The 27,719-nt window shown below is 37.3% G+C and overlaps 1 protein-coding gene across 1 annotated transcript in view; it reads left to right on the forward strand.

Moving 5' to 3' along the window:
* PCSK5 (proprotein convertase subtilisin/kexin type 5) overlaps positions 1 to 27,719 on the forward strand; it is a 445,837-nt gene that overhangs the window by 195,915 nt on the left and 222,203 nt on the right.

Below are 27,719 nucleotides of genomic sequence, written 5' to 3' on the forward strand. Positions count from 1 at the left end.
TTTGACACCAAAACTCATTTGATGGCAAAGCTTGCCCAGAACTGATTTGAAGCTATTTTCAGTCTTTATGTATTGTGAAAATTCACACATTTCACTGTAGAAGCATTAATATCTTTGATTATGAGGTGCTAGCTTGGACCCCACTGGAAGTTTTGTGTACCATATGCTGTGGACACCATAGCTGAAAAAATTTTGAATTCCGAACTTATCTGGTCCAAGGATTTTATAAAAGGGATCGTGGGCCTGAACTCTGAGGCCATCCCTACAGGAGGATCATAACAAGAAGGAATTGAAGTAATTACATAAGTGTTTTTCCAAAAATAGCCTTGCATCCCTGCCCTAGGGAGGAATGGAAAGATTCTTTCATATAAACCTGATGTAGAGCCGTAGCAGGTGACAGGGAAAGAATACAAGAATCATGATGAGACTCGGGTATTAATAAGAACAGTACTGTTTCATTCCCGGTACGTATTGGCTTCCCAACATTTACAGCTGACTCTCTATAAGGCAGACAGCCTCTGTCAAGGCAGTTGGGCCTCAATGTAATATGGATTCAGTAAATTGCTAAGTCATGTGTAATTCCTTGGACTGAGACAGACAGAAGAACACAGGCTCTGGATATGGTGGTATCTTAGCCCATTCAAGCTGCTATAACAAAATACCATAAACTGAGTAGCTTATAAACAACAAACACTTATTTCTCACAGCTCTCGAAGCTGGAAAGTCCAAGATCAAGGTGCCAGCAGACTTAGTGTCTGGCAAGGACCCACTTCCTAGTTGGCTTTACATGGTAGAAGAAAGGGGCAAGGGAGATCTCTGGATAAATGTCTCTTCTGAGGGCACTGATCCCATTAAAGAGGTCTCCAGCCTTGTGACCTAATCACCTCCCAAAGGCCCTACCTCCTAATACTCTCACGTTGGGTGTTAAGTTTCAACATACGAATTTTAAGGGGACACAAGTATTCAGACCATAGCAGGTACCATATCTTTTGGTGGCCTCCTGCCCCTAAGCATTGACATTGAGAGAGATTCAAGCTCCCATCAATGTTTGGATTTCTTTTGTTTTGGCAGGGTTAAATATTAAATCATTTCAACACATTTTATCTTTTAAAGTGTTAAAAGTTTAGCGAGGAGTTGGCACTTATTCTATTCTCACTTTATAACTTTTCACTGGACTGTTCTGACAGCAGATTAAGTATCTGTGTTTTTAATTTGGTGACTGTAAGTTGGATTTTGAAAAATATATCGTCTTCATTCTGAAATTCTGGGTTGTTTCTCTGGAATAGTCTCCTGTCCACAAACTACTAAAAAAAAAAAAAAATCAGGAATTCTTCCTGCACCTCCCCGTTTCCCAAAAAAAGGATATAATCTCAAATTTGGCAACCAAGTACCATAACTGTGACTGTACAGCACATGCTACTCAGTTCCTTGAAATACTACTATAACACTAATATTTTCAACAATAATTCTTTTAACCACTATTTAAGCTCAAGTGAAAAATCCTTAATTTTATGCCTCAAACAACACACTCAGTTGGCTAAGGTTGCTTTGGGGCTGGGGAACACACTGGAAAGCTGCCTGTTTTCTTTCCCTTTGCATTTTGAGCATTTTTTTAAGATTGATTTTTGCCAAAACTGCAATGGGTGGAAGGAAGGTCCTAGAATAGAGTTTAGAAAATCCACTGTATTCTAAGATTTTAAACAGTCTAGTCCGATCATGCGGCCAAAGTATATAGTAAACAACCAGATCAGGTGAGAAAGAATAAACCTTTCCTTGCATCTCTATCGGTTTGTTCTAGAGGCCAATCTTTGCCTGTAAGTGAAGCTGAGAGTTGGGGGAAATAGGCCTGAGTACCTCAAGAGTGGGTCAGGCACGGATGTTAAACTAGCATCAATAAGCAATGGGCCTCCCACGGAAGAAAAAGGTATCTAAATAGCAAAGAGCTCAAGTAACAGTGTACCAAGGTTGCAGTTGTTCTCAACAAAGCTAAGTTTAACCCTTGGTAAGTGTACCTCACCCAGTCACCCAGCCTCCACCACTAGTACTTCTTAGCGACACTTAAACCTTGGTATTTTGAGATTCAGCCTTTGCTGTCACAAGTTGAAGAGCCTGATAGTAGTTCGCTGTTATCCACGTTCCAAGACCCCCAGTGGATGCCTTTAACCACAGATAGTACCAAGCCCCATATGTACTATGATTTTTCCTATAAGTACATACCTATAACAAAGTTGAATTTATAAATTAGGCACAGTAAGAAATGAAGAACAGTAACTAAAAATAGAACAATTATAACAATATACTGTATTAAAAGTTATGTGAATGTGGTCTCTCTCAAAACATCTTATAGAACCATACTCACTCTTCTTGTGATGACGTGAGATGATCAAATGCCTCCGTGTTGAAATGAAGTGAGGTGAATGGCGTAGGCATTGTGACGTAGTGTTAGGCTACTACCGACCTTCTGATGATACGTCAGAAGGAGGGTCATCTTTGGGTAATCTGGATCATCACGCCATGGTTGGCGATCTCAGGTGGGACAGGGCTGGACAGTGTGAGATTTCATCGCACTACTCAGAATGCTGTACAACTTAAACTTACGAATTGTTTGTTTCTGGAATTTTCCATGTAATATTTTTGGACCGTGGTTGACCATGCATAAATGAAACCGCAGAAAGAGAAGACAAGGCTTGGGGCGGGGAGGTGGACCACTGTACTCCCTTATAAGGAGGGAAGAGAGAAAGCCAGAGCTGGGCAGAATTCTGACCCAGGACTCTGTCCAGCACTTCAGATATTCACCCCCTGCTCAGGTCAGATGAGTCACTGGATGAGGCTGAGCGTTCAGCTGAAAAGCTGCAGGTGGGGACCGCCAGTCCCTATCCAGCTGCATATCCCAGCTCTTTCTGCCCGACAAGGAGAAATGCATCGTTTCTCCTAATGTCACTAGGTTACAGTAGTATATACTCAGGGAAAACTGCCGCCTCCCAGCTTCTTCACAGTCTGCTTCCTTTACATCCTCACGTGCTTGCTTGCATCGGCACGTTTGCCTGGATCAGCAGGACTGTGGGTCCTACTGTGGGTGCTACTCCAACTGTTGACCCCTCTGCATTGTGAGTCTTCTTGCTCCCCTAAGGTTGGAGCTTTCCAAAAAATCTTCTTAGGAAACTAACGGAAGAGAAAACAAACTAGAGAAACAGAGAAGCTTAAAGTGTTCAGATCTCTTATCTGAACGCAACAAAAGTTTGGTCATTAACTCTGCTGTGATAACTAATAGGACTCCCAGGCCATCCTTATCCTGTGGGGTATGTAAGAATATGTGTTGTAAGAAACTCCACTGTAACTAACACACCCCCAGATCCTTGGGTAAAAGTGTACCACTCCCAAGACCGGAAGGATTCTCAGTTCTAAAGACCTACCTCCTTTCCTTTTTGTCCTGAGTCTAGAGCCTCTTTAAGCTCTATAGCCACCTCTGACAGTCTGATCATAACTTTGTCTTTCTAATTACTAAACAATTTCCTCCTGCTCCTAAAAATGTTACCTGGGTGCGAGAAGCTCTAAATATTTTCCCTTCTAAAAATCAGGAGCAATTTCAGAATAAGAGAAAACACTGGCATCTTAAAAGAGAGACAAGAAAACTGTTTCTGTTTCGGGGTACCCTCATCACATATGTATTGATTCAGAGGTTTATAATATTTCTGTCGTTTGGCTTTTGTGGATTTGGGGGGAATTTTCTGGTTTTTCAGTTGAGTGAGTAGGGAATATGTAATCAGTGATTACAAGTAAACTAATTATCATTTGGTCCATTGCTACTTAAAATGACATCTTTTTATATACTGTAACTGAAAAAGTTTAAGTAAAGTAAATGTCCTGGGAGCAGGTTTCTTTATTTTTTTTTTTTGAAGTATAGTTGATTTGCAATGTTGTGTTAATTTCTGCTGTACAACAAAGTGATTCAGTTATACATATATACACATTCTTTTTTAAATATTTTCCATTATGGTTTATCATAGGATACTGAATACAGTTCTCTGCTATACAGTAACACCTTGTTGTTTATCCATTCCATATATAACACCTTACATCTGCTAACCTCAACCTCCCACTCCACCCCTCCCCCAACCCCCTCCCCCTTGGCAACCACTAGTCTGTTCTCTATGTCCATGAATCTGTTTCTGCTTCATAGATAAGTTCATTTATGCCATATTTTACATTTACATTTACATATGAGTGATATCATATACTATTTGTCTTTCTCATTCTGACTTACTTCACTTAGTATGATAGTCTCTAGTTGTATCCATGTTGCTGCAAATGACATTATTGTGTTCATTTTTATGGCTGAGTAGTATTCCACTGTATATATGTATATACCACATCTTCTTGATCCATTCCTCTGTAGATGGACATTTAGGTTGTTTCCATGTCTTGGCTATTGTGAATAGTGCTGCTGTGGACATAGGGGTGCATGTATCTTTTTGAATTAGAGTTTTCTCTGCATATATGCCCAGGAGTGGGATTGCTGGATCATATGGTAATTCTATTTTTAGTTGTCTGAGGAACCTGGGAGCAGGTTTCTTAAATGAAGAAAGTAGTTGGGTCTTCCCTGGTGGCGCAGTGGTTGAGAGTCCGCCTGCCGATGCAGGGGACACGAGTTCATGCCCTGGTCCGGGAAGATCCCACATGCCGCGGAGCGGCTGGGCCTGTGAGCCATGGCTGCTGAGCCTGCACGTCTGGAGCCTGTGCTCCACAACGGGAGGGGCCACAACAGTGAGAGGCCCACGTACCACAAAAAAAAAAAAAAGAAAAGAAAAAGAAAGTAGTGAAACATAACTAATAGTGCTGAGTGAGGAACCTAGAAAAACATCAAGTCATATTTGTAAGGTGCTTTGTATCTCAATGCTGGTATATATTACCAGTACCCCAGATGTGTAGAAAGAAAAAATTATGTTGCTAGCAAATGATATTTCATATTAAATGGTTTATAAAATACAGTTGAAATAACTGACATTCATAAAAACCTAGTATTCAGAATCATAAACTCTGTTTTACTGAAAGTTTTCCTGCCTTGAGTCTGCAACTATTAGCTAAGGAAAGCTATTTTAGTAGTGTTTTATATGTTAAATTATCAGCATTAGCTCAGGAAATTCAGAATTTAAATTCACCAAAGAAACCTTTTTGCCTTGAATCGCAAATGGTCTTTCACTGGAAATTTGAACAGTATGTACTCGGCAAACAAGAAATGTGGCACAGTGAATGGTAAATAACAGGGACTGAGTTGGGTAGAAACATCTGACATTATTTAGCACTGATACAAGGAATCTGCCACAAATTCCTGTCTTAAGTGACCCAAAGCCTTTTCCTCAGATTTCATATCTCAGGGGCCACAGGGATGCTATCCTTTGAGAACATTTAATACATCCAGATCTAAATTTAGAAAATAAATAAATTGGGGTGGCAGCTGTTATTCTGTTCTGTATATTCTATAATGTGTATTCCATTCTATACATACATCTATTCTTTATATGCATATATGTATTCTATATATACTAGAAATAGACCTGGTACACATTAAACATTAGCTGCCCTTGGTGTTCTACACATGTGCATGCATAAATACACACACATTCCTAGGTAGGCTCATCTACTTTCTTCTTATTATCTATCTGTTCTCTCTTATTTCAATTGTCTATTACCACTGGTTTACCATATAGGTATATGTAGAACAAGATTCTAGAATAGAGAGAGAGAGAATATAGTTCTAGATAGCTTAGACAACTTCTGTTCTTGTACTACAGATGTTTTTGTATGTATTACCTTCCAAACAAGGCTGAAACTCCTTGAGACTAAAGACTGTATCTTACAGTCTTTATTTATGTGTATGTAATCAATATCTATTGCATACTAAAAATAATTTTTTTAACATCTTTATTGGAGTATATTTGCTTTACAATGTTGTGTTAATTGCTGCAGTATAACACAGTGAATCAGCTATACAAATACATATATCCCCATATCCCCTCCCTCTTGCGTCTCCCTCCCACCCTCCCTATCCCACGCCTCTAGGTGGTCACAAAGCACCGAGCTGATCTCCCTGTGCTACGCGGCTGCTTCCCACTAGCTATCTATTTTATGTTTGGTAGTGTGTATATGTCCATGCCACTCTCTCACTTCATCTCAGCTTACCCTTCCCCCTCCCCCTCCCCGTGTCCTCAAGTGCATTCTCTACATCTGCGTCTTTATTCCTGTCCTGCCCCTAGGTTCTTCAGAACAATTTTTTTTTTAGATTCATATATATATATATATGTGTGTGTGTGTGTGTGTGTGTGTTAGCATATGGTATTTGTTTTTCTCTTTCTGACTTACTTCACTCTGTATCACAGACTCTAGGTCCATCCACCTTGCTACAAATAACTCAATTTTGTTTCTTTTTATGGCTGAGTAATATTCCATTGTATATATGTGCCACACCTTCTTTATCCATTCATCTGTCAATGAACACTTAGGTGGCTTCCATCTCCTGGCTATTGTAACTAGTACTGCAATGAACATTGTGGTACATGACTCCTTTGAATTATGGTTTTCTCAGGGTATATGCCCAGTAATGGGATTGCTGTGTCATATGGTAGTTCTATTTTTAGTTTTTTAAGGACCCTCCATACTGTTTTCCATAGTGGCTGTATCAATTTGCATTCCCACCAACAGTGCAAGAGGATTCCCTTTTCTCCACACCCTCTCCAGCATTTATTGTTTGTAGATTTTTTAATGATGGCCATTCTGACTGGTGTGAAGTAATACCTCATTGTAGTTTTGATTTGCATTTCTCTAATGGTTAGTGATATTGAGCATCCTTTCATGTGTTTGTTGGCAATCTGTATATCTTCTTTGGAGAAATGTCCATTTAGGTCTTCTGCCCATTTTTGGATTGGGTTGTTTGTTTTTTTGATATTGAGCTGTATGAGCTGCTTGTATATTTTGGGATTAATCCTTTGTCAGGTGCTTCGTTTGCAAATATTTTCTCCCATTCTGAGGGTTGTTTTTTCATCTTGTTTATGGTTTCCTTTGCTGTGCAAAATCTTTTAAGTTTCATTAGGTCCCATTTGTTTATTTTTGATTTTATTTCCATTACTCAGGGAGATGGGTCAAAAAAGATCTTGCTGTGATTTATGTCATACAGTGTTCTGCCTATGTTTTCCTGTAAGAGTTTTATAGTGTCTGGCCTTGCATTTAGGTCTTAAATCCATTTTGAGTTTATTTTTGTGTATGGTGTTAGGGACTGTTCTAATTTCATTCTTTTACATGTAGCTGTCCAGTTTTCCCAGCACCACTTATTGAAGAGGCTGTCTTTTCTCCACTATATATTCTTGTCTCCATTATAAAAGATAAGGTGACCATATGTGTGTGGGTTTATCTCTGGGCTTTCTACCCTGTTCCATTGATCTATATTGCTGTTTTTGTGCCAGTACCATACTGTCTTGATTACTGTAGCTTTGTAGTATAGTTTGAAGTCAGGGAGCCTGATTCCTCCAGCTCCATTTTTCTTTCTCAAGATTGCTTTTGCTATTTGGGATCATTTGTGTTTCCATACAAATTGTGAATTTTTTTGTTCTAGTTTGGTGAAAAATACCACTGGTATTTTTGAAGTCAGGGAGCCTGATTGAAGTCAGGGAGCCTGATTCCTCCAGCTCCATTTTTCTTTCTCAAGATTGCTTTTGCTATTTGAGATCATTTGTGTTTCCATACAAATTGTGAATTTTTTTGTTCTAGTTTGGTGAAAAATACCACTGGTAGTTTGGAAGGGATTGCACTGAACCTGTAGATTGCTTTGGGTAGTATAGTCATTTTCACAATGTTGATTCTTCCAGTCCAAGAGCATGGTATATCTCTCCATCTGTTTGCATCATCTTTAAGTTCTTTCATCAGTGTCTTATAGTTTTTTGCATACAGGTCTTTTGTCTCCTTAGGTAGGTTTATTCCTAGGTATTTTATTCCTCTGTTGCAGTGGTAAATGGGAGTGTTTCCTTAATTTCTCTTTCAGATTTTTCATCATTAGTGTATAAGAATGCAAGAGATTGCTGTGCGTTAATTTTGTATCCTGCTACTTTACCACATTCATTGATTAGCTCTAGTAGTTTTCTAGTAGCATCTTTAGGATTCTCTATGTATAGTATCATGTCAGCTGCAAAGAGTGACAGCTTTACTTCTTCTTTAAAGATTTGGATTCCTCTTATTTCTTTTTCTTCTCTGATTGCTGTGACTAAAACTTCCAACACTATGTTGAATAATAGTGGTGAGAGTGGACAACCTTGTCTTGTTCCTGATGTTAGAGGAAATGGTTTCAGTTTTTCACCATTGGGAACGATGTTGGCTATGGGTTTGTCATATACGGCCTTTATTATGTTGAGGTAAGTTCCCTCTATGCCTACTTTCTGGGAGTTTTTTTATTATAAATGCGTGTTGAATTTTGTCGAAAGCTTTTTCTGCATCTATTGAGATGATCATAGGTTTTTCTCCTTCAGTTTGTTAATATGGTTTTTCACATTGATTGATTTGCATATATTGAAGAATCCTTGCACTCCTGGGATAAACCCCACTGATCATGGTGTATGATCCTTTGAACGTACTGTTGGATTCTCTTTGCTAGTATTTTGTTGAGGATTTTTGCGTCTATGTTCATCACTGATATTGGCCTGTAGTTTTCTTTCTTTGTAACCTTTGTCTGGTTTTGGTATCAGGGTGATGGTGGCTTCATAGAATGAGTTTGGGAATGTTCCTCTCTCTGCTATATTTTGGAAGAATTTGAGAAGGATAGGTATTAGCTCTTCTCTAAATGTTTGATAGAATTTGCCTGTGAAGCCATCTGGTCCTGGGCCTTTGTTTGTTGGAAGATTTTTAATCACAGTCTCAATTTCAGTGCTTGTGATATGTATGTTTATATTTTCTGTTTCTTCCTGGTTCAGGCTCGGAAGGTTGTGCTTTTGTAAGAATTTGTCCATTTCTTCCAGGTTGTCCATTTTATTGGCATAGAGTTGCTTGTAATAGTCTCTTAGAATGCTTTGTATGTCTGTGGTGTCTATTGTAACTTCTCCTTTTTCATTTCTACTTTTATTGATTTGAGTCCTCTCCCTCTTTTTCTTGATGAGTCTGGCTAATGGTTTACCAATTTTGTTTATCTTCTCAAAGAACCAGCTTTTAGTTTTATTGATCTTTGCTATCATTTCCTTCATTTCTTTTTCATTTATTTCTGATCTAATCTTTATGATTTCTTTCCTTCTGCTAACTTCGGGGGTTCTTTTTGTTCTTCTTTCTCTAATTGCTTTAGGTGTAAGGTTAGGTTGTTTATTTGAGATGTTTCTTATTTCTTGAGGTATGATTGTATTACTATAAACTTCCCTCTTAGAACTGCTTTTGCTGCCTCCCATAGGTTTTGGGTTGTAGTATTTTCATTGTCCTTTGTTTCTAGGCATTTTTTGATTTCCTCTTTGATTTCTTCAGTGATCTCTTGGTTATTTAGTAGCATATTGTTTAGCCTCCATGTGTTTGTATTTTTTACAGATTTTTTTCATGTAATTGATACCTAGTCTCATAGCGTTGTGGTCGGAAAAGATACTTGATACGATTTCAATTTTCTTAAATTTACCAAGGCTTGATTTGTGACCCAGGATATGATCTATCCTGGAGAGTGTTCCATGAGCACTTGAGAAGAAAGTGTATTCTGTTGTTTTTGGATGGAATGTCCTATGAATATCAATTAAGTCCATCTTGTTTAATGTGTCATTTAATGCTTGTGTTTCCTTATTTATTTTCATTTTAGATGATCTTTCCATTGGTGAAAGTGGGGTGTTAAAGTCCCCTACGATGATTGTGTTACTGTCGATTTCCCCTTTTATGGCTGTTAGCATTTGCCTTATGTATTGAGGTGCTCCTATGTTCGGTGCATAAATATTTACAACTGTTATATCTTCTTCTTGGATTGATCCCATGATCATTATGTAGTGTCCTTCTTTGTCTCTTGTAATGGTCTATTTTGTCTGATATGAGAATTGCTACTCCAGCTTTCTTTTGATTTCCATTTGCATGGAATATCTTTTTCTGTCCCCTCACTTTCAGTCTGTATGTGTCCCTAGGTCTAAAGTGGATCTCTTGTAGACAGCATATATACAGGTCTTGTTTTTGTATCCATTCAGCCAGTCTACATCTTTTCGCTGGAGCATTTAATCCATTTACATTTAAGGTAATTATCAATATGTATGTTCCTATTACCATTTTTAAAAATTTTTTTGGCTTTGGTATTGTAGCTCTTTTCCTTCTCTTGTGTTTCCTGCCTAGAGATAAAAAAATAATTTTTAAAGCATCATGCTAGGAGCTAAGTGAATTAGGCAGGACATAATTCAAGTATTTGTAAACTGTGTCACTTGCCTTCAAAGGATCTTAAAATATCATTAGGGGGCATATGGACACCAGCATTCATGCACAAATAATTTAAGAAAGTCTGTGAAATAGTTTTGGTGGAAAGGTGGTGGAACATGAAGGATTTGGAAGAAAATTGAAACAGTCAGACTCGATGATGATCCAAATTGGAACCTTGGTGCCATGGCATTTGTATAATCTCTATGACACCTTAAACACCATGTTTTGAACAAGTTCAATTCTAAACAAACATTAAATTAATCCATGTATTCCAACCTTCTTATTTTTTGTACAAGGGAAATGAGGTTAATAGAATTGCTCAGTTTCATATATTATTTTTACCTCTCAGTTCCTCTCATTGCTGTTGCATAGTGACTCCTCTTACGCACTGCCACAGCTCATCCCTTACCCAGTCTACATATCATTCCTTAGAACTGGGCTTACCCTGGGTAAAATAAAGACATGATGGTATTCCCTCTTTTAGCTTCCAGAAGAAGCTAAAATTCCACTGAATTCTTCAGTGGGTTAATGTGAGACATGGAAAGATCAACGTGTGAAGAATTAAAGACACGTTGGGCCACAGGAAGATTCACCTCATATGCTGTTGTTTTCAGAAAACTATCCCGAAAATTCTTTCTTAGGAAATTAAACTTATCATCTGCATTTCTGTAAGACCTAAAACGTCCATCTATATAAATATTATGCAGTTCCCCTTCATCAACCACTTTATATCTTTGTTTTACCTTTCATTATAGTCTCTCTCTTACCTATGTATATTTCCAGTGCAAGAAAAAATGGGCCACTGCCCAAAATCTTTGGGATGCAATTATTGTGAGAAGTTAATACCTAAGACAGTTGAAAGGAAGTCTGGAGTTTTTAACAAACTGAGTTAAAATAACTAATTGAGGGGCTTCAAAGTTCTAGAACTGGCCATCTTGAAGGGAGGCCACATATGAAAGATACGATAGGCATAAACATTTCTAAATATTGATGTTAGCATCTTAGGCCTGATATCTTGTAAACTGTTCTTATCTTCTTTGTTTTGTTTTAATTAAAAACACATTTCAGTATAAAATGTTCCGTTAAAAATTCTCCCAAGGGCCACATTCAGCTGTATGAAATGTTGCAGTGGGCGGGGAGCACAAATGCATTTGATGATTGAGGTAAAATAACAGAGGATATACCAACTCTCCTTTTAGGAGGGTTTTATTTATTTCAATTAGAACTTAGCACATGCACAGATAGTGAGAATACAGGCATAAATGCTCAGGTTCTGTATAATTACAGGTTAAAGAAGGAGTTATTACACATGTCCTTCCTTTCACGTACTCTTAGAGTTTCTCCTGTATTGTAATGTAGTTCTGGCTTAGAATTTAGCTGAGATTTCTGGCATAAATGGTTGGGCCATATACTGTAAAGAGGGTGAAGAAAATTAAAATGTAGTCAGGCAGGAGAGCTGAAAAAGGGGTTTGTGAGGTAGAAACAGCACACATTTCCATGTGAGGCTGAGTGGACAGAGAAAGGATGTACTGTCCTGGATTGTTCCCTATAGTGACATAATTGTAACCAGACTCACAGAGCAGTTACCACGGGCCTTCTGCCAGGACCGTGCATGAAAATAGCTTTGTTATGTCTACACACACACAGACAATACACTGTGTCCTCTAGCACTTTGCAAGTTCAAATTATGTAGAAGCCAATTCTCACTGGACTCAACCTTGTACCTTAACTGATGGTCCATGGCTTAAAACAATGCAGCTTCCAAAGGTGTCCTTTATTCCTAGAAAAGCCCTGGTCAACAGGCTTATTCACCTTGTACTATCTGGAGACTTAGCCAGTGTTTTCCATCCCCTTCCTGAGTTGAGGAAACTAAGAAACTTGATGGATGGTTGAGTTGCCCAGAGACTGAACTGAGAACAGAGAATGAATCTATTAGGTGATTATTCACTGAATGTATTTTGCTCTTATTACTGTAGTAATAAAGATTATTTCTTAAGAAGAGTAATTCTCAGTCTTGTTGCAATCCCCAGAGGTTTTCCTTGTAGAGCTGGTCAGATATCATTTTCAAGTGTCATTTGTCATATATTAGAAATGTCTCATGTTCTAAATATTCAAATTGTGATTTAACCTAAGCAGTAATGCTGGAAGATTGGGGGTGGGAAAGGTCTTTACAGTGTCCTCTTTGACTGATTTCATAGCAATTATATCATTATCCATGATATGCCATCCTCTCCACCACCTTGACAAGAATCCCATCTGAAAGGACCCTATGCCTAGAATTCTATAAAAATGACACCACTCTGAGAAAACACAAAGTAGGAAGCTTCTCCCAGTTTAAGTCCACCAAAAAAAGAGTCGGTGTAGAAGAGGGGAGTTTGGAAGGAAACTTCTAATCTCATTTTTTCTCATCTCTGAAAGGTATATAAAGAGACTAAGGTTGTTGGTAACATAGACCTTAGATGGAATCATTCATTCATTCAACAGACATGTATTAATGGTCCGCCGATTGTCAGTTCCTATGCTAGGTATTGTGAATTGATTGGTGGATTGACAGAGGTGGAACTTTCATCCTATTTGGTGAGGCAGTCTGTAAAAAAGCAAACAATAAGTACTAAGAAAAACAGTAGAATAATGGGGAGTAACGGAGGTATTTTTACATACAGTGGTTAAGCAGAGACCTCTGGGAGGAAGTGACATTTTAGCTGAGACCTGAAACATGGGAAGAAGCCTACCTTGTAAAGAGCTGGCCTGTGCATTCCAGGGAGAGGGAGGAGCCAGCTCGGAAGATCCTGTGGTTGGAACAAGGTTACTGGCTTTGAGGATTAGAAAGATCTGTATGGCTAAAGTGAGGAGAGGGTTGGAAAAGTCCAGTATACATATGGCGTCATAGCAGGTAAGCATGATAAGAGATCTATGGAGTCTTTTAAGGAGGGACATATGAGTTGATGAAAATTTTTAAAGATCATTCCAGATTCTCCTTGGAGAAGTCCTGGTGTGGGAGCAAGGCAGGTAAACCATTTTGCAAGTTAGTTCTGTAGATCAGGAGAGGTTGGGGTAGCCTGTTCAAGGTGATGGTGATGGGGATAGAGAGAAATGGATAGATCTGCTATATATTTTGCATGTTCAACAAACAGGGAGAGAATTAGATCATGGGCTTGGGGGTAAAGGAAAAACTCAAGGCTGAGTTCTAGTTCCTCAGCTGAGCCCTTGGGTGGATTGCATACCATTTATTGAAATAGATACTCTTTTCTTCCCATGGGATTCTGAGAATTAGAAGAAGCATAAATACTGAATGGGACAAGGTCCCTGGGCTTAAAGGTCTGGTGACAAGACCTATAGCAAATTTCTCCTACAATTACTGACTGGGCTTTGGTGCATCAGCTTCCTAAAAGTTTATGAATTACTCCTTAGAAAAGGCTTTTCACTAAGACCATGATTGCTATAAATGTCTGAGACAATTTACATGTTTAAAAAGAGAAAGAAAATAAAGAGAATAGATTTATTTACATTATAAATTGCTCATCTACTGGCACGTCCTTTAATTTAAATAGGGTGTTAATAGCAAATTAATTTTTATGCAGTTACCCCATAAAATTGCTTAGAAAATCTACTAGTGTATGAGTGAGTTTATAAGAAGTATGTAAAATTTAGTATTTAAATTTAGTCTCTTGAGGATTTGTGGATTATATTCATTGCCAAGAAATTTTTGTTCTTGATAGTGTCTATGGTAACACCCCAAATACTATCAAATATAATTTTTCTTGCTAGGGATAAGAGAAGCTGACTTTTTTTTCCAGGGTTCATTATAGTTTCACATCATAATCTACCACTTAATCACTTTAATCAAAGCATATTTCAGTACATTCTGCAAAATGACTTATTGTATGGCTTCCTGGAATATCACTGTCTTTGAAGATTCTCAAATGTATTCCTCAGCTCTATACTGAAACCCAGTTAAAATTCAAATCTATTTTTATACCAAGTGTTCTTGGGCTGAGTTTTGAATCCATCTTGCCTGTGCCCACATTTTCTTGACCTATAATTTTTTGCTCCTAGAAGATTTTTGTGTCATTTGTTCAGAAGAGCATAATTGTTCCCAGTGACACTAGCATCTAGTTTTTTGTATTTAGCTGATTCCAGCATTCTTTCTGTCTCTCTTTTTGAAGAATTTTAATCATAATACACTTTGCCATTATCAATATGAGAGAAAAATAAATACGATAAATATACTTGACAGATTGAAAGGCATGTCATTTCACTAGCATATAAGATTTATTCATCCTGACGTCAACAAGTTGTTTATGGCATTTGATGTGTCAAGCTCAAAGCAACAAATTTCTAGTAAAATATGATACCTGAAATAGAACATGCAAGACAAAAAGCAAGACATTTTGTGCTTAGAAGATTGGCTTATTTCTTACCATCTAGGATTAAGTTCTCATTTCTCTATTCATTCTGATTCTAAATCTTATTGAGTAACCATATGTGCAACTGAGATGAAGTAAAGTTGTACGTTCTTTGCATATGCCAGAAAAACAAGATGCCTGCAAAGCCTGGTAGTGTCATCCTACCCAGTAAAAATCATAGCACATCTGACTGTGACATACTGTGTATGAGGCAAAAGATTCTTCTTGCTGTTAGCCCCAACTGAGTGTGGAAATAGTGTGTAAGAGTGCAAGAAGGTAAAATGAAAAGGAAAAGGATGAAAAATAAAAGCAGCTGCCTGCTTTTATTGAATTCTTACTCTATGCCAAACACTGAACTTAGTGTTGTCATTGGTCATCTCATTTAATCCTCAAAGCAGCGCTTATAAAGTAGGCAACATCACCATATTTCGATGCGGAAACTGAGGCTTAGAAACTTGCACAGGCAAGAAGTGATAGATCTGGAAATTGAACTCAGGGCAGTGTGACACCGCAGCCCACCATCACACTACATCATGTGTTTTAAGAGCTATTACGAGACATGGTTAATTATACACGGCTGCTGTGAAGTATAAGGGCCATGAGTATGGAGAAGGGTGATGGAATTTTGAACAGAGATGATTTAGGAAGACTTTACAAAAGAAGAGGGATTTGAGCTATACTTCGAAGATTCTTTGTTTTTTAATTGAAGTATAGTTGATTTACAATGTTGTGTTAATTTCTGCTGTATGGCAGAGTGATTCAGTTATACATATATGTGCCTTCTTATTCTTTTCCATTATGGTTTATCAAAGGATATTGAATATTGTTCCCTGTGCTATACAGTGTGACCTTGTTGTTTATCTGAAGATTCTTTTTTCAGCTTTAGTGTGCACATGCGTCTTCCTGAATCTTGTTTAAAAATGCAGATTTCAGAGTCCTCAGGATAGTTTGGGTGATTCATCTGCAGGTGGCCCTTAGATCAAAAGAACACCCCCATCCTGACTGTAAGCTGTCTTGAAAGTGGGTATGCTGCAGTAGCCCCAGCAATAATAACAATGTTTAGCATATAGCAGGCAATCAAATACTTGTACAATGAAGGAAAGAAGGGAGGGAGAGAGGAAGGAAGGGAGGGAAGGAACTCTCCCTTTGGTTTTTCGAAAGTATGGATAGAAATTATTTGCAAATGAAGCAACTGACAAAAGATTAATCTCCAAAATTTACAAGCAGCTCATGCAGCTCAATATCAAAACAAAACCCAATCCAAACATGGGCAGAAGACCTAAATAGACATTTCTCCAAAGAAGATATACAGATTGCCAACAAACACATGAAAGGATGCTCAACATCACTAATAAGAGAAATGCAGATCAAAACTACAATGAGGTATCACCTCACACCAGTCAGAGTGGCCATCATTAAAAAATCTACAAACAATAAATGCTGGAGAGGGTGTGGAGAAAAGGGAACCCTCTTGCACTGTTGGTGGGAATGTAACTTGATACAGCCACTATGGAGAACAGTTTGGAGGTTGCTTTAAAAACTAAAACTAGGGGCTTCCCTGGTGACGCAGTGATTGAGAGTCCGCCTGCCGATGCAGGGGACGCAGGTTCGTGCCCCGGTCTGGGAAGATCCCACATGCCACGGAGCGGCTGGGCCCGTGAGCCATGGCCGCTGAGCCTGCGTGTCCAGAGCCTGTACTCCACCACGGGAGAGGCCACAACAATGAGAGGCCCGCGTACCGCAAAAAAAAAAACACAAAAAAACCTAAAACTAGAACTACCATATGACCCAGCAATCCCACTACTGGGCATACACCCTGAGAAAACCATAATTCAAAAAGAGTTATGGGGCTTCCCTGGTGGCGCAGTGGTTGAGGGTCCGCCTGCCGATGCAGGGAACACGGGTTCGTGCCCCGGTCTGGGAAGATCCCACATGCCGTGGACCGGCTGGGCCCGTGAGCCACGGCCGCTGAGCCTGCGCATCTGGAGCCTGTGCTCCGCAACGGGAGAGGCCGCAGCAGTGAGAGGCCCGCGTACCGCAAAAAAAAAAAAAAAAAAAAAAAAAAAAAAAAAGCGTTATGTACCATAATGTTCATTGCAGCTCTGTTTACAGTAGCTAGGACATGGAAACAACCTAACTGTCCATCGATAGATGAATGGATAAAGAAGATGTGGCACATATATACAATGGAATATTACTCAGCCATAAAAAGAAATGGAATTGAGTTATTTGTAGTGAGGTGGATGGACCTAGAGTCTGTCATACAGAGTGAAGTAAGAAAGAGAAAAACAAATACTGTATGCTAACACATATATATGGAATCTAAAAAACGAAAAAATGGTTCTGAACAGCCTAGGGTCAGGACAGGAATAAAGATGTAGTCGTAGAGAATGGACTTGAGGGCACGGGTAGGGGGAAGGATAAGCTGGGATGAAGTGAGAGAGTGGCATGGACATATATACACTACCAAATGTAAAATAGATAGCTAGTGAGAAGCAGCTGCATAGCACAGGGAGATCAGCTCAGTGCTTTATGACCACCTAGAGGGGTGGGATAGGGAGGGTGGGAGGGAGACGCAAGAAGGAGGGGATATGGGGATATATGTATATGTATAGCTGATTCACTTTGTTATAAAGCAGACACTAACACACCACTGTAAAGCAATTATACCCCAAAAAAGATGTTAAAAAAAAAAGTATGGATAGATATCTATTCAAGTAGCTGGATTTAGTGGGGTATAATGCCAACAAGTTTAGTCTTAACTCTAAATATTGATTAATTCATTCAAGAAATATTTATTGAGTCATGCTTGTTACCATCATTTCTTTATTTTGAAATAAACATTTTTTTTACATCTCTGAAACTGTATTACATCTTACAGTCATAGTTGTAATCTTTAGCACCATAGTTGTGATGTGATTCAGTATGTGCCTGGCAGTATGCTTGGAAGTAGAATACATCTGAGCAAAACATGCATGTTCCATGCCAGAGATGCCAGGAATGTTAGAGCAGATTGAGTACAAATGTATGGGATGCTTTGGACCTGGCTCTAGTAGAGCATACGTTCCATAGATTAAAGATAATAACACTAACATTAATTGCTATGAAAGGGAAAAAAATAAAACAAAGGATAATATTGTGACAGAAAGTGGAGTAAGAGTAGAAAAGGGTGAAGAATAGCAAATAAGGATAAGGCAAGGCCATCAGTGAGACGATACATTTTGACAGGAGTCTTTAAAGTGATCCAACTTATGCCTGGGTTTTGTGAGTTTTTACTGAGTTATTGTTTGATTGCCACATTAACCAAGTTTCTCCTTTTTTCATGCATTGGTGATGCAGTCATGGCCCAGTAGGTAACAGAAGGTCAAATGAAAAGGAGAAAACCCTGAATGATCCATAATTTTTTTAAATTCCTACAACAAATTGAGAAACATGCCTGTATATGAAACTGGTTGGACATCACTTCAGAGATTAAAATTGTTCATCCAGTCAGAAAGAATACAGCAAAAACCTTAATTTTCTGTCTTCGGTGGGCACCCCCAGTACATCTGAAAAACTTGGTACACAACTGAGGAATGTTGGGAGGAAGAAAGAGAATTTGAGTGATATTTAAGGTAGGCTCTCAGAGGAGTCTGCTTGTTATTTAGCTGTTGGAAACCTTTACAACCGACTTGAAAGAATGGTGTAGAGAGCTTCCTGGAGTGAGCATGATATGGAAGTGATTGTATTAGTCATGCTGAATTCTTATTCATTGCTCTGAATTTAGGTGCCATTGGAGTTGACATCTAATAGCCTTGTTTTCCATAGCAGATGTGTTCGATTTTATAATTTTCATTGTGCTAAAACTCTCAATTACATGTGATACCATACCTGGAACATAAAATAATTGTTATCGGTTTGTCTGAGACATCATAACATTGGAAGGTTGCCCAGAGACCATCTGGTCTGTAGAGATGCTATTTAGTGAGAGTGTTCGAGGATCACCAGTCAGAGAAGAATAATAGTAATGCAATATAGCTTAGTTTAAAAATAAAGGTATCTTTTTAATTTAAAAAAATTTAAGTGACTTATTTGGAAATTATATACTATTTTGATATAAAATTTTCTTAATTATGTGAAATGATGTTGTCCTTATTTGGCAAAATTAAAAGTTACCAATCTTCCACTGATGACTTTTGTCACCAGCTTCTTAGAAGCAAATAAATATTTAACACTGAAAGATCCTAGGAAGAGCAATCCCATAGCCACCGATATCATTAGCAGGAGGACCTTTTTTTTTTTTAACATCTTTATTGGAGTATCATTGCTTTACAATGGTGTGTTAGTTTCTGCTGTATAACAAAGTGAATCAGCTATACATATACATATGTTCCTATATCTCCTCCCTCTTGAGTCTTCCTCCCACCCTCCCTATCCCACCCCTCTAGGTGGTCACAGAGCACCGAGCTGATCTCCCTGTGCTATGTGGCTGCTTCCCACTAGCTATCTGTTTTACATTTGGTAGTGTATATATGTCCATGCCACTCTCACTTCACCCCAGCTTACCCTTCCCTCTCCCCGTGTCCTCAAGTCCATTTTCTACGAGGAGGACCATTTTTATAACTAGATTATTATCACTAAAATAATACATGTTCTTTGTAAAGAAGAATATAAATCATGAAGTATAGAAACAAAAATCGAAGGTCTCCCAACAAAATCAACTTTCAGCGACTTTTATGCTTGAATAGTGCAGTAACTCCCAATATTATAATTCTGGGTCCAAATATTCTTAATATATACAATATTTATTGTAAAAATATTTCCTACTCTACTATCTTCAATCTGCATGTTGCTTTCCCTTCAGATTTTGTTGTGCATTTTGTCATTTCTTCCCCATTAACTTTTTTATTATACTTTTTTTTTTTTTTTTTTTTTTTTGCAGTACTCGGGCCTCTCACTGTTGTGGCTCTCCCGTTGCGGAACGCAGGCTCAGTGGCCATGGCTCACTGACCTAGCCGCTCTGCGGCATGTGGGATTTTCCCGGACCGGGAGTAGTAATTATTTGTTTTGCTGTTACCATTATACTTTTAACTGATTATTGCTTGTTTATAACAGAGCTGTTGTTTTTGTTTTGTATATTTTTCTTATCTCTTGCCCCTTTAATTCACGTGTAACTGATTACCTTGAGGGTTGTTTTTTTTTTTTGAAGAATACATAGTATCTGACAATAGTAATACTTATCTCTGTTCATTTGAGTATTTTTCATGTTTGTTCTTATTGCACAAATTAGTCATTATACGTTTAGCTCTTGGAATCAGGTTGTCTTCAGTTCCAAACCTGTCTGTAGGCTAGTGCTACCTGCGTAGCCTTGAACAAGTGAAAATTAAGTTTCTTAACCTTCAGTTTCAGTTCCTTCATCTGAAATTAGGGGTAGTAACCCAGAATCACAAGATTGTTGCTAGGATTAAATAAATTTAGGCATATGGAAAGTATTAAAACTATGGAAGCTGATATCACAATTAATATTTCTATTATATTAGCTAACCATTTAAAATGTTAAATGTCAAGAATGACAGTAGGCTTTCATGTATAGGTCCTGATTTTCCCTGGATTTTTTTTACCTTTTTTTTTCCACTTTTTGTGGATGTTTGCTTTTGTTTATTGTGTCTATGCAACATTTTTGGTTTTATAAAGGTTTTGTTAGGAATGGGATTTGGGTGTTTTCTCAGTGTCTGTTGAGGTTAATATATAGTGTCTCATACAAAAATTGTTGATGTGATTTATTAGAATAACAGATTTCTTAATATGTTTTCTGCTTATATTCACAAATTAAATTTAGTTCTTTAATATGCTATTGGTTTGGCTTTAGAATATTTTATTTGTGCTTCTTTTTCTTAGTAGAAATTTATAGTTTCTTTTACTGAATGTGTGTGTGTGTGTGTGTGTGTGTGTGTTCTATATTATTGCTACAGTAGCTTGGTAATACTACTTGTGTACTTATGGCAGATAAACAGAATCTTTTAAAGTATTTTTTATGGTTTTTTCATTTATTACTCATGTAGAAGGTAGTGCAGGTAATAAATGAAGAGCCAGGCTTCCTAACCCAGATTTGTTTGACCTTGAAACTGGCCTCTCTCTCTGCCAGTTTTTGATATCAAGAGACGTAAAAATTGTGAAATTTTGTAACTTTTTCTTTCTCTGGAGACACTTGGGATAGCTGTCCTTATAAGGTTGAAGGAAACCATCTGGCCTTAAAGCCTTTTTGAAAGGTAATTCTTTGGTAACTTTTCTCGATTTTAATTTTTTTAATTTGTATTCTCCAGAACCATGTCCATTTTATAAGATTTTTAAAAAAATGTTCAGCCAATTATATATATAGTTATATATATCTAACTGTAATATAATTGTATGTAATACCATTATGTATACTTATATATAGATTATATATTGTCAATTGAAAAAAGATGCACAACCTAAAAGTTGAGAGTTAATGTTTTCTTCAGTGGACAAAACTGAGGACTTCAGCACGGGACATAGCATCTCAGATAACTCTGAAAGATGTTCCAAAGAGGCAAGGTGGGAAGCCAGTATATATAGGAGTTTTTGCAAGGAAAACCAGATAGTTAGAACGTCAAAAGATTACTATTAATTAAAGAAAACCAGATATCTCAAGTTAAGGAATTTAGTGCCTTTCTATATGTGGGAAGATACAAGAGTCTGGGCTGACTGAAATCATTCCTTTGATATGCACCTCAGCTATCTGGGGCCAGTGGGGTGGGGGGGGCGTGGTACAGTGTCTGATGATGATGGGCATTATGTTTCTATCCTGAGTTCCCTCAGGGCTCACCATAGGGATGGCTGTAATGTGATGGCTTGATGGCTGCAACATCCTTTGTTTGCTGATATGGCAGGCAATATTTTTCATTAACAACATTATTATATAGATTATATATTGTATTACATATAATGTCATTATATTAATGTCATGTGTATAGTATATATATTATTTTCTTAGATGTTTTTGTTCTTGTTGTTTTTCAAAAGGCCAGTTCTTGGATTTACTGTTTAGTAATGCTGTTTTTCTTTTGTCCTTTTTTACTTTGTTACTTTCTTATTTTCCTTAGGATCACTCTGTTCTTTTTTGACTCTTATTGGTTGAATCATGGTTCATTTATTTTTCCTTTTACATTAATACAATTTTTAAATGTGGACATTTACCTCTGAACATACTTTTGGCTACATATCATTATTTCCTAATGATGTTTTGGCTTCCTCTTTGATAGAATGACAGTTGAAAATAGTACAGTTAAGTGTTTAAGAAACTTTGTTTCTATTGAGATTTACTATTGACTTTTTTTTCACTGTATTATGGTCAGATAATAAGGTCAGATAATTAACTGCACTAGTGGTTTGAGAGGTATTGTTTTTCCTTAGGGCAATTGTTGAGATTTCCTTTTGGCCTAGTATACCTTCAATTTTTCTTCCAAAAACTCTTTAGGTGATCCATGAATACTTAAGTGAAAAAGTTGCTCTTTGTAGGACATATATTTTAATATTATTAAATTATATCTATTATGTAAATAGACCCTTTGTATTTTTTCTCCTGAAATACATTGATTAAATTATCTGAACAATAGTGTGGTTCCATTAGTTACTTCTTTTGTCTTAAAGTCTTTGATCCATATATTTTGATGCACAAATTTTATACTGTTAGATATTCATGGTAAGTAGAGCTAAATTATACTTTTCTGTCCTTTTCAGTGTTTCTGTCTAAGATGCTATATTGTTTGCAACTAATTTTGCCATCCATTCGTGTGTGTATGTACATGTAATGGAAAAATCTCTGCCATTCTTTAATGTTTAGTTTTTATATTTTATTTTTTAGGTAGAAATTTCACTTTTTAATAATTTTAAAATGTCATTTTCAAGTATACAATAGTGGTATTTTAAAATAAATATTTATCTTATAAGAAACAGGTTATCTCTTGACTCCTTGCCATATGAACTTGATTTACATTTGCTTTTACTTCTCCCATCTATACTCATTTCTCCATCTTTAATCTCATAATTTGGATTTACACAACAGACTATTTTAGTTAATTTACTTCTTATCATTATTTTTCTTTTCAGAAGAATTGTGTGAAAACAATGATCAACTCTATGTTTAATTTATCTTAGAGCCATCAGTAAGTCTTACTAACAACTACCCATTCTGGGGTTTTTAATTTGGATGTTTTTATTCATCAGCTGAAATAGCTCTTTAAATTATTTGTTTTATTTTGGTTTTCAGAGTGTGTGTTTGTAGAAAGGTGGGTTAGTATACTTTCTCAGCCCTGCAGATGTGTGTCTTCTGCATTGACTCACGATGGACAAGGAGCTCAGTATAAAATTCTTGGTTCATTTCAATAGCTTTTTCTGACCTTTCATTGTCTCCTGAAATGAGCTTTGCCGAGAAAGTCTTAAGATATAAATCCTATTTTGTTTTGTTTTTTAAATCCTCGAATAGCTTTCTTTTCATTTGTGTTCGTAATGAATATGTGTGTGTGTGTATACCTATTTATATATTTTAGGATGAGTCTATGGGATGCAGCTCTTAATATTTCCTGAAACATATTGTGTCCTTTCAGCCTCCCTTGGACATCTTAAATCACGCGTGATTTTGATTATTGATAAAGTCTGCCGTGGGGTTTCAGAGCTTGGACTTTGTAGTCTAAGAGACCTGGCTTCAAAGTCCCATTGTAGTTCTCACTGTTATATGACTTTGGGAAAGATGTTCAACCTTTTGAAGCCTTAGTATCTACATCTGTAAAAAGGGAGTAATGATGTTGTCTACCTCATGGGATTGTTCTGTATACATTAAGTGAAGTAAGGTATACAAAGCACAGAATAGAATATCTGGTGAGTAAAGACTCAGTAGATATCAGTCCTCAGAGGAAGACAAAGCTAGTATCCTGAAGTAGGTTTCTGTTTTCTGTCCTCCAAATCTATCATTTTGTCTTTCCTTGTCATCTCTTCATTATTTTCCTAAAAAAAAAAAAATGTGGAAAGCTCTTACATTTGTATTCCACATCATTATTTCAATTCTCTACATCTACTCAACAATATCCATGTCTGTATCACTTTACTCCCTGCAGTGCAAACTCTGCTTTTGCTAATATCACTTTATACTCCTTGTAATCTTGCTTTCTCTAGGCTTCTATTTTGATATCTCAACTTGCTTTATTGACTGATTGATTGATTCCTTCTGCACTATCTTTTCGATGGGCTCCATAGTATTGTTGTTTCTCTTCTACTGCTTTCTTCTCTCTTTTCCTTTGTTTCTCCCGTCCTTTGCACTCTTCTCTTCCCCCCCCACTTTTTTAAATGTCTTTATTGAGTATGATTTCTTTACATTGTTGTTAGTTGCTGCTGTATAACAAAGTGAACCTGCTATACGTATACAGATATCCCCATATCCCATCCCTCTTGTGTCTCCCTCCCACCCTCCCTATCGCACCTGTCTAGGTGGACACAAAGCAGCAAACTGATCTCCCTGTGCTATGCGGCTACTTCCCACTAGCTATCTGCTTTACACTTGGTAGTGTATATATGTCCATGCCACTCTCTCACTTTGTCTCAACTTACCCTTCCCCATCCCTGTGTCATCAAGTCCATTCTTTACGTCTGTGTCTTTATTCCTGTTCTACCCCTAGGTTCTTCAGAAACTTTTTTTTTTTAGATTCCATATATATGTTAACATACAGTATTTGTTTTTCACTTTGACTTATTTCACTCTGTATGACAGACTCTAGGTCCATCCACCTCACTACAAATAATTCAATTTCGTTTCTTTTTAGGGTTGAGTGATATTCCATTGTATATACGTGCCACGTCTTTTTTATCCATTCATGTGTCAATGGACACTTAGGTTGCTTCCATGTCCTGGCTGTTGTAAATAGTGCTGCAGTGAACACTGTGGTACATGACTCCTTTTGAATTATTGTTTTCTCAGGATATGTGCCCAGTAGTGGGATTGCTGGGTCATATGGTAGTTATATTCTTAGTTTTTTGAGGAACCTCCATACTGTTCTCCATAGTGGTTGTATCAGTTTACATCACCCACCAACAGTGCAAAAGGATTCCCTTTTCTCCACACCCTCTCCAGCATTTATTGTTTGTAGATTTTTTGTTGATGGACATACTGACCGGTGTGAGGTGATACCTCATTGTAGTTTTCATTTCCATTTCTCTAATGAGTAGTGATGTTGAGCATCCTTTCATGTGTTTGTTGGCAATCTGTATATATTGTTTGGAGAAATGTCCATTTAGGTCTTCTGCCCATTTTTTGATTAGGTTGTTTGTTTTTTTGATATTGAGCTGCATGAGCTGCTTGTATATTTTGGAGATTAATCCTTTGTCAGTTGCTTCATTTGCAAATATTTTCTCCCATTCTGAGGGTTGTCTTTTCATCTTGTTTATGGTTTCCTTTGCTGGGCAAAAGGTTTGAAGTTTCATTAGGTCCCATTTGTTTATTTTTGATTTTATTTCCATTACTCAGGGAGGTGGGTCAAAAAAGATCTTCCTGTGATTCATAGAGTGTTCTGCCTATGTTTTCCTCTAATGTCTGGCCTTGCATTTAGGTCTTAAATCCATTTAGAGTTTATTTTTGTCTATGTTGTTAGGGAGTGTTCTAATTTCATTCCTTTACATGTAGCTGTCCAGTTTTCCCAGCACCACATATTGAAGAGGCTCTCTGTTCTCCATTGTATATTCTTGCCTCCTTTCTCAAAGATAAGGTGACCATATGAGCGTGGGTTTATCTCTGGGCTTTCTATCCTGTCCCATTGATCTATATTGCTGTTTTTGTACCAGTACCATGCTGTCTTGATTACTGTAGCTTTGTGGTATAGTTTAAAGTCAGGGAGCCTGATCCTCCAGCTCTGTTTTTCTTTCTCAAGATTGCTTTGGCTATTCAGGGTCTTTTGTGTTACCATACAAATTCTTTAACTTTTTGTTCTTGTTCTGTGAAAAATGCCATTGGTAGTTTGATAGCGATTGCACTGAATCTGTAGCTTGCTTTGGGTAGTATAGTCATTTTCACAATGTTGATGCTTCCAATCCAAGATGGTGTATCTCTCCATCTGTTTGTATCATCTTTAATTTCTTTCATCAGTGTCATAGTTTTCTTTATACAGTTATCTTGTTTCCTTAGGTAGGTTTTTGTTGTTGTTGTTGTTTTCTTATATAAATTTACTTATTTTATTTTTTTGGGTGCGTTGGGTCTTCATTGCTGCGCGCAGTCTTTCTGTAGTTGCAGCGAGTGACAGCTACTCTTCATTGTGGTGCCAAGCTTCTCACTGCGGTGGCTTCTCTTGTTGCAGAGCACAGGCTCTAGGTTCATGGGCTTCAGTAGTTGTAGCACGCAGGCTCAGTAGTTGTGGCTCGTGGGCTCTAGAGCTCAGGCTCAGTAGTTGTGGCATACAGGCCTACTTGCTCCACGGCATGTGGGATCTTCCTGGACCAGGGCTCAAACCTTGTTCCCTGCATTGGCAGGTAGATTCTCAAACACTGCACCACCAGGGAAGCCCTTTAGGTAGGTTTATTCCTAGATATTTTATTCTTTTTCTTGCAATGGTAAATGAGAGTGTTTCCTTAATTTCTCTTTCAGATTTTTCATCATTAGTGTATATGAATACAAGAGATTTCTGTGCATTAATTTTCTATCCTGCTACTTTACCAAATTCATTGATTAGCTCTAGTAGTTTTCTGGCAGCATCTTTAGGATTCTCTATGTATAGTATCATGTCATCTGCAAACAGTGACCATTTTACTTCTTCTTTTCTGATTTGGATTCCTTTTATTTCTTTTTCTTCTCTGATTGCTGTGGCTAAAACTTCCAAAACTATTTGAATAATATTGGTGAGAGTGGGCAGCCTTGTCTTGTTCCTAATCTTGGTGGAAATGGTTTCAATTTTTCACCATTGAGAATGATGTTTGCTGTGGGTTTGTCATGTATGGCCTTTATTATGTTGAGGTAGGTTCCCTCTATGCCTTTATGGACAGTTGTTGTGATAAATGGGTGTTGAATTTTTCGAAAGCTTTTTCTGCATCTATTGAGATTATCATATGGTTTTTATTTTTCAATTTGTTAATATGGTGTATCACAATGATTGATTTCTGTATGTTGAAGAATCCTTGCATTCCTGGGGTAAATTGCACTTGATCATGGTGTATGATCCTTTTAATGGGCTGCTGAATTCTGTTTGCTAGTATTTTGTTGAGGATTTTCGTGTCTGTATTCATCACTGATCTTGACCTATAATTTTCTTTTTTTGTGATCTCTCTGTCTGGTTTTGGTATCAGGGTGATGGTGGCCTTGTAGAATGACTGTGGGAGTGTTCCTCCCTCTGCTATATTTTGGAAGAGTTTGAGAAGGATAGGTGTTAACTCTTTTCTAAATGTTTGATAGAATGCTCCTGTGAAGCCTTCTGGTCTTCGGCTTTTGTTTGTTGGAAGATTTTTAATTACAGGTTCAATTTCAGTGCTTGTGATTGGTATGTTTATATTTTCTGTTTCTTCCTGGTTCAGTCTCGGAAGGTTGTGCTTTTCTAAGAATTTGTCCATTTCTTCCAGGTTGTCCATTTTATTGGCATAGAGTTGCTTGTAGTAATCTCTCTTGATCCTTTGTATTTCTGCAGTGTCAGTTGTTACTTCTCCTTTTTTCATTTCTAATTCTATTGATTTGAGTCTTCTCCCTTTTTTTCTTGATGAGACTGGCTAATAGTTTATCAATTTTGTTTATCTTCTCAAAGAACCAGCTTTTAGTTTTATTGATCTTTGCTATCATTTCCTTCATTTCTTTTTCATTTATTTCTGATCTTGTCTTTATGATTTATTTCCTTCTGCTAACTTCGGGGTTTTTTTTGTTCTTCTTTCTCTAATTACTTTAGG

This window comes from Tursiops truncatus, chromosome 6, assembly GCF_011762595.2.
Source record: "Tursiops truncatus isolate mTurTru1 chromosome 6, mTurTru1.mat.Y, whole genome shotgun sequence".
Lineage (NCBI taxonomy): Eukaryota > Metazoa > Chordata > Mammalia > Artiodactyla > Delphinidae > Tursiops > Tursiops truncatus.